Source organism: Ruditapes philippinarum, unplaced genomic scaffold (genome assembly GCF_026571515.1).
Source record: "Ruditapes philippinarum isolate M1 unplaced genomic scaffold, ASM2657151v2 ctg4516_1_1_1_1, whole genome shotgun sequence".
In the NCBI taxonomy this organism is placed as follows: domain Eukaryota; kingdom Metazoa; phylum Mollusca; class Bivalvia; order Venerida; family Veneridae; genus Ruditapes; species Ruditapes philippinarum.
The window spans coordinates 39680-48588 of NW_026867320.1; the positions used below are offsets into that span (position 1 = coordinate 39680).

An 8909-nucleotide genomic window follows, 5' to 3' on the forward strand; every position below is an offset into this window, starting at 1 on the left:
TCAATTGGGTGTCGTGAAGTGGATCGAACCGATTTTCTGTGTTGATCGGGTTCCGCATTGCTTTTTTCAACCGATCTGTGATGACAATTCGCTCTTTAGGCGATTGTTTTTGAATAACTTTCTCAGAAGATGCTATTTGAATGCTTGCGGTTTGCTTCTTTGGAGAAGACTTTAATGGTGACTGAGTCTGCACAGAGGTAGACTGCTTACTTTGTGAAGCTGTATGCTTTGAAGGTAATGGTAACTTAATTGGGGGGCATTGACATAAGTTGACCTGTACTGCAGAGTCAACCATCTTAACAGACTTTGTAACTGCAGCTGAATACGACAGTTGTTTTGGTCCTTGTGATTCAACAAGCTTTCGTGCATCTTGAAAGGAAATATTTTGCGTATACTTCTGACGCAGAATTTCTTTTTCCTTTAACCACAAGGGGCATGACCGGGAGGTGGCGTAATGCTCTCCTCCACAGTTGGCACATTTGACAGGGACGTTACAAGTCTCATTTTTGTCATGGTTTGAACTGCATCTGCGGCAAATAGTCTGCTTTGCACAATTTGATTCATGATGACCAAATTTGAAGCATTTGTAACATTGCATTGGGTTTGGAATGTAAACCACAACGCGAACTTTTAGGTAACCTACTCGAATCGATGATGGAAGAATGGGTGTAGAGAATGTAACTATAAGGCTATTCGTTGGCACTTTATTACCATCTCTTGTAGAATAAATGCGCTTGATATTTGAAACCTGCTGCGATTTTAACTCTTCAGCAATATCATTCTCTGCCATTCCAGCAAGGTCAGCACATCTGATAACGCCCTTGCTGGAGTTCAGAGACTGGTGAGGCGTGGCAGTTGAATCGATATTGAAGAAGGTTGTGCATTTCAAAATATTTTCTGCTTGTTGCTTTCGCTCTACCTCTATCAAGAGTCCACCATTGCGGAGTTTCTTGACAGATTTAGGCGTACCAATTAAAGCTGAAAGTTGTTTTTCAATAATGAAAGGGCTAAGTTCAGTTAGTAATTTTGAGCTGTTTGATTTAATTATCAGAAAACGGGGAAAACTTCCATCAACTGAATCGTTACAATTGAATCTTCTTGCGATTTCGTTTTTTTGGTTTGGGAATCCATGATAAATATATGTAAAATTCGTCTCCCGAGTTCCCCAGCCACCTCGGACTCCAACATGGGGATGTGCGATGGAGACGGATATCCAGTCTCCGCACAACAAGGCTACCAGAGAGATATACTTGTATAGATTGTAAATAATTACAATCTACACAATTAGCCCATTAGCCACCGCCTTCTTGGATATGTTATAATGTATTTATAATGCAAATGTTAAAGATTGTTGTAATATAACGGCACCAAAAATCACAGTTTTAGTAGGAATTGAAAGGTATACTAGAATCACAAGTAGGAATCAAAATATGTGCTTTGAATTGTATTCATTTCGGGACCGTGTGAGTTCAATGAAATCTGCAAATGATTTAGAAATATATATCCAAGGGCAAGGCATGACCAGCCGATTGACCAAAAAGCCGGGCTCACTTGGCCACCCGTCTACCCTAAATCAGAGGCCAAAGCAGTGTGTTGGGAGTACTGGAGATCCCTGGTATCCCTCAACTACCAGGACCCTCTTTTCTAGGTTACGGGACGCTGCCCACGGCAAACAGGCAGTCTGGGTGTTGGCCATATGTCCGTCATACAGGCGCACAGCAGAGCACCTCCATAACGGACATATGTTACTCCTCCTCACCACGTAGAGGTACCCAAAAGAGGAGGGATATTGCACTTATTCATTATCCCTCATGTACAGACTCAATCAAACCGAGTCTGCAATTCTTATGTTATTTTGTTGTGATTAATGCTTTTAAGGGATCACTTTGTTTCCAGAATTTTTTACAGTTAGTGGATTTCCCAAATTGGGAGACTTTCTCCGTAATGGGAGAATGTCTCCCGATCGAGAGACAATGTAAGTTTACCAAAATTTGCAAATTGTCCCCCGATTGGGAGATATTCTCCCGATATAGAGACCGATTTTGCATGCATGCATTTGAGACCATATCTACGGCAAAATCGTCACATTCGCGCAATTTTTAACCGGTGAAAACGAAAAGTGCGGGAAAAAAACTTACTGAACGCCGCCTTTCCTTGTTGATCTTGTTTATCATATTTGGAAAATAGAGAAAAACAGAATCCCTAAAGAAAGTCCAACACAACAAAATTGAAAATGTTGCAGGCTCAGTTTGATTGAGCCTGTTCATGGACGGTACTGGAAAGTGCAAGTTACCGTCCACGCCCCGAAGCACCGGCTTAAGCAGAATTCAACATTTAACACGAAAATGGTGAAATTTTGAATTTAGAAACATCCGCAGATGTTTTCATACGGCGGTTATCATAGAACCTTCAGGCTTCATAACCTCTGATCCCCTTTCAAAATTCCATTTTATTTAGTTCCGCCCATTGTTTAACCGCCGTATGAACACATCTGCGGATGTTTCTAAATTCAAAATTTTACTATTTCACGTTTAAATGTTGAATTCTGCTTAAGCCGGTGCTAGGGGGCGTGGACGGTAACTTGCACTTTCCAGTACCGTCCATGAACAGGCTCAATCAAACCGAGCCTGCAACATTTTCAATTTTGCCGTGTTGGGCTATCTTTAGGGATTCTGTATTTATCTATTTTATTCTCGTTTAGGGCATACGTATTTTTTTAATTGGGGACCATACGCCGCTTTTCATGGAATGGCACTACTGTGTCACATTGAAGGTTCCATGATAACCGCCGTATGAACACATCTGCGGTTGTTTCTAAATTCAAAATTTTACTATTTCATATTTAAATGTTGAATTCTGCTTAAGCCGGTGCTACGGGGCGTGGACGGTAACTTCCAGTACCGTCCTTGAACAGGCTCAATCAAACCGAGCCTGCAACATTTTCAATTTTGCCGTGTTGGGCTTTCTTTAGGGATTCTGTATTTATCTATTTCAATGTGACACAGTAGTGCCATTCCATGAAAAGCGGCGTATGATCCCCAAGTAAAAGAATGTGTTTGCCCTAAACGAGAAAACAATGGGCGGAACTAAATACAATGAAATAGAAAAATACAAAACCCCTAAAGAAAGCCCAACACGGCAAAATTAAAATTATATTGCAGGCTCGGTTTGATTGAGCCTGTTCATGGACGGTACTGGAAAGTGCAAGTTACCGTCCTCGCCCTCTAGCACCGGCTTAAGCAGAGTTCAACATTTAAACGTGAAATAGTACAATTTTGAAGTTAGAAACATACGCAGATGTGTTCATACGGCGGTTATCATGGAACCTTCAATGTGACACTTCCGTGCCATTTCATGAAAAGCGGCGTATGGTCCCCAAGTAATATGGCCGGCCCTTGTAGGTGATTTTCTTGTTGCCCTGTCTTCCTTATGGACATTGAGTACTTTTGTTATGGTCATTGGGTTTACTTTTATATGTTTCTACATGACCATTTTAGTGTTTTACTTATTTAACCTTTTGTAACCATGACAACTGTTAGAATTTCACTTGGCGGGAATTCATTTTTTTTACACTGTCTCGTTTATAGGAACATGGTGGGGCTAAGAGGGAGGTTTGGTGCACCATTAACCGGTTTAAACTCCCCAGCAGTCATTATTATGCTGCTGACCGTTCCAAGGCGGCGCCCCTCTGTGTTCCTCAGTTGTATGTCTATGTCTTTCATACTGTTATGGTGACACTTGTGTCCCTTGTTGTTTTCTCGTCTACTGTAAGTATCTTCCCTTTTGTCCCTAGTTTTATTTATTTGATTAACACCCCCCCCCCCCCTTCCCCCGGTCTCCTGTCCCGTTTGTGGGCCTATTTTCATGTCCTTTTTTTCTTTGGGGTCCTCCTGGGCTCCTTGCCGCTGGGTCGGGTGGGGGCTGCGTTCATTGAATGCTGCCTTTCCATGTCGATCTTGTTTATCATATCGTATACTATTATTCTTTTCTTTAAATTCCTAATCAGTTACAAATTATTTATCATTTAATGATTAACCTGTCCGTGCTCTGTCTTTGCCCTGTCCTGTTTTTGTTTGGGATCCGCCTAGGCTCCTTGCCATTGGTTCTTGTTGCTGGGTCATATAGGGGTTGCGTTCATTGAACGCCGGGCCTTTCCTTGTTGATCTTGTTTATCATATTTTATACTTGGATCTTCATATTACTATCAACAACAATTCTATTCACACGAAAATCTATGATAAAAGAGATGACTTTGACTTTTCTATAGTTAATTATCCACATTTAGATGGAGACGTACCCCATGCAACATCTTACGGGATTTATGTTTCTCAGTTAATTAGATTCGCTAGAGCTTGTAGCAACGTAAAGGATTTCAACGAGCCGAATATTTTTTAATTACAAGCAAGCTTCTAAAACAGGGCAACCGCTATCATAAATTACGGAAATATTTTACTAAATTTTTCAATCGTAACTTTGATTCAATAGTGATTTGAAAACTCTTCTGCGACAAGGGATTAGCCAGCCTGGTTTTTATGGCGATGTGATTTACAAACTTCGTAAGATTTTGGGTCATGGTTATTTTTCTGCTGTTTTTACTAAAATGATTAAACGTTTTATTAAAAGAGGTTATGACCCTACTATTTTAAGACATACTGCATGTTAAGTGTTCAACCCTTTTACAGTTGGATACTACGCTTTCCTCTTTTGATTGCATCTGACGGACCAATTGCATCTGACGGACCAAGTGGGAGACTATGATGGATAGTTCGTAAAGCCCTTTGGGACTGAATTGTCTTAATGTTCGTCTTCTGCCTTGCTTCGTCGGGCCCTTGTAGTCGATTTTCTTGTTGCTCTGTCTTCCCTTAGGACATTGAGTACTTTTGTTATGGTCATTGGGTTTACTTTTATATGTTTCTACATGATCATTTTAGTGTTTTACTTATTTAATCTTTTGTAACCATGACAACTGTTAGAATTTTACTTGGCGGGGATTCATTTTATTTACACTGTCTCGTTTATAGGAACATGGTGGGGCTAAGAGCGAGGTTTGGTGCACCATTAACCGGTTTAAACTCCCCAGCTGCTGACCGTTCCAAGGCGGCGCCCCACTGTGTTCCTCAGATGTATGTATGTCTATGTTGTTTCATACTGTTTTGGTGACACTTTTACTTGTGTCCCTTGTTGTTTTCTCGTCTACTGTAAGTATCTTCCCCATTGCCTCTAGTTTTTATTTCTTGGATTACCCCCCTCCCCCCCCCCCCATTCCCCCGGTCTCCTGTCCCAGGTGGGCCTTTAATGATTAACCTGTCCGTGCTCTGTCTTTTACCCTGTCCTGTTTTTGTTTGGGGTCCGCCTGGGCTCCTTGCCATTGGTTCTTGTTGCTGGGTCATATGGGGGTTGCGTTCATTGAACGCCGCCTTTCCTTGTTGATCTTCTTTATCATATTTTATGAAAATGCAGCCGCTTGTTTTTGATTTAAAAAACTGACTTAGTAGAAATACATAAAATTCTTCTCTTTTCCTAGGAAAATGTCTACAGATTGTACCTCAAACAATTCTAGTGATCCAACATGTGATCACCTAAATGTGGGCCAATATGAGACTCGGGTGGGGTGGGGTGGGTTCATTGAATGCCGCCTTTCCTTGTCGATCTTGTTTATCATATTTTACGTGGCAAGTCCACTAAATGAAAGCACCATTGACATGGTAAATAATATTTATAGACAAGACATTTGAACAGCTTCAATTTTATCAACTTCATAAATATTTTATGTGATTGGAACATACATTATAACATTTATTCATACATGAATGCATAATATCTTAATTAGCTATCACTAAAACTAAAGTTAATATTGTTAGGTGCATGTCAAACAAATGCACATAACATGGCATAAAAATGTTCATGGATAATGCTGACTATCACACAAAAGTGATCAGAAAATGAAATATTTATTACTCAAATCTTATGATTAAAAATTCTACACAAAATTATTAATGGAACATAATAGATTTGATGAGAATCATCAGAAACCAATATTTTTTTCAGAGTATAGAGATTGGAAGAGAGGAGACAGTTGGTGATGGTGTAGATGAAGAGGAAGAGGTGGATGTGAACATTTTAATTGAGAAAGAGGTATTAACATCAATACAAAACTGGCTGTTATATAGACATCTTCTGAAAATTGAAATATATAAACTGTCAGCAGAATGTTTTCTCTCTACATCTTTAAAGTGCAGTACTGTGATAACAAATTGGCAAAATGGCTGACCAGTCCACAAAAGTATTACTGAATCTTTGAAAAGTGGAAACAACTGGTAACATTCAATTAATGTAGTAATTAACTTTGCTTTATATGTGAACTCAACCAGCATTGTCTGTGTGAATAGATACATGTATATCAATAAAATGTAGGTGAATTATTAATGAAAAAGCATGATTTTCAATAAGAATTTTTACTTGGGTAAATATCTCTTGACATTTTATTTCAGAAGAAGAACCACCACACAGGAATCCAATATAATTTAACATATTTTGTTTTTAGTATATCATGATATCGTAAAAGAAGTTTCTTTACCATGATATTGTCAGATTTTTTATTTTTAATGGATATTAAAACAGAAAGCGAGTCAGAAAATATCACAAATTTATCGTGGGTATGCTGTGCTATGTATGACAATGCTAAATCGATAGCTTTTGCTTCAGCAGTAAAAATTGATGCATTATCTGGTAACCTCATACTAGATGTAAAATTATTTTCAAACACAGCCGCACCTACTTTGCAACCTTCTTTTGAACCGTCCGTATAAATATGTATAAAATCTTCATGTTCTTCCTTAATTGCTAGAAACTTCTCTTTGAAATATTCAGGTGAATTTTGATGCCTTTTTTATATTTGAAAGGTTAATATTTATTTCCCGGGAATTATAAGTCCAAGGTGGAACATCCTCATCGTCATTTTTGAAGGATACTGTCTGGATTAATTTTAAGTTTATCTAAATCATCTTTTAAACGAAGGCCTAATGGTTTAATTTCCTTTGGTTTGTTAACAAATTTTTCAGTATAACATGGTTTGAAAATAATATTTTTAGCTGGATTTTTCCTATTAGATGAAATTCTAGTTGCATATTGAAGTGATAGCTTTTTACGACGAAGATAAAGCGATGGTTCCCCAGCTTCCGCATATAGACTTTCTACAGGTGAGGTGCGGAAAGCACCTAAAGCTAAACGTAAACCCTGGTGATGTATGGTATCTAGCATTTGAAGATATGATTTTCTTGCAGACCCATATACTACAGAACCATAATCTAATTTTGATCGGATAAGACTTCTGTATAATTTCAGTAATGTGGAAGAATTTGATCCCCAATTTGTACTTGATATAAACCTTAAGTAAATTTAAAGCTTTTAGGCATTTAGTTTTTCAAATGTTTAATATGTGGTATAAAAGAAAGTTTTTTATCAAATATAATTCCTAGAAACTTAGCTTCATCAACTACTGGAATTTTAGAACCAGATATGTAAAGTTCAGGGTCATTATGTTGTTTTCGCAATCGGCAGAAATGAACACATTGAGTTTTTGACTTTTGAAAATTTAAACCCATTTTCTATTGCCCACTTCTGAATTTTATCTAAATTTTGTTGAAGTTGCCGTTCAATTGTTCTCATACTTTTCGATCGATAGCAGATAAGAAAATCGTCTACATATAGAGAACAATCTATGCCTGGTGTAAGAGCGCTAGCAATATTGTTTATTTTAAGGCCAAAAAGTGTAACAGAAAGTATGCTTCCTTGAGGAAACACCTTGTGCTTGTTGGTGGTCTTGAGAAAAAGTTGAACCAAGTCTTACTTTAAAGTGCCTATCGTTTAAAAATCCAGAAATGAAAAGAGGAAGTCTGCCATTAAGTCCAGCATCCTTTAGATCTTTTAGGATACCATATTTCCAAGTAGTGTCGTAAGCCTTCTCAAGATCAAAGAAAATTGATACCAGGTGTTGTTTATTTACAAAGGCTTCTCTAATAAAAGTCTCAAGTCGTACAAGATGATCGTTTGTACTTCGCTGTTTACGAAAACCAGACTGAAAATTAGTGATAATTCCATTATTTTCTAGATACCAAACTAACCGATTATTTATCATTCTCTCGAATGTTTTGCAGAGGCAACTTGTAAGTGAAATTGGACGATAATTTGTAGGGTCAGTTGAATCTTTTCCAGGTTTAGGGATAGGAATAATCAACGCATTCTTCCAAGTGTTGGGAAATTCACCAGAAACCAAAATTTTGTTAAAAATTTCAAGAAGCAAGTCTAGCGATTGGGGTGGTAAATGTTTAAGAAAACTGGTAGTAAATTTCGTCCGGGCCTGCAGCACTATCTTTTGCAGTTTGATTGAATAAATTAAGTCATCAATAGAGAAAAGGGAATTATAGTCTTCGTCGTTTGTTTGAAGTAAAATTAATATACTCTTTCTCAGCTTTACATTTATTTGTTGAAATGTATTTGAATAATTGCTTGAAGAAGAGTTTTTTTTTCAAACGTTTTAGCCAAAGTTTCTGCAATATCTGTTTTTGTTTTTGGCATATTGGCCATCACCAGTTTTTAAGTGAACAATTGGACTCTTTTTATACTTACCACTTATTTTTCGTACTGCATCCCAGACTTTCCTAATAGGAGTATTTGAATTAATATTTGAAACATAAGATTGCCATGATTGGCGTTTAGATTGACGCACTGATCTTCTAGCTTTGGCTCTAAATATTCTATAATTTTCAAGGTTTTCTGTTGTAGGTCTATGTTCAAACTTTTTGAGTGAAGCTTTACGTATACGAACGGCTTTTTTACATTCATCGTTAAACCATGGTTTTTTGATTTTGTTACTTTTATTTTTTTTTAATGGAATAACTTTGCAAGCA

The 8909-nt window shown here is 37.6% G+C and overlaps 1 long non-coding RNA gene across 1 annotated transcript; it reads left to right on the forward strand.

Moving 5' to 3' along the window:
- The first annotated feature begins 5665 nt into the window (after positions 1-5665).
- LOC132735706 (uncharacterized) lies at positions 5666-6390 on the forward strand. The gene is made up of 2 exons (XR_009626490.1): positions 5666-5705; positions 6049-6390. It is a non-coding gene; the product is annotated as an uncharacterized LOC132735706 (long non-coding RNA).
- Positions 6391-8909: the final 2519 nt, after the last annotated feature.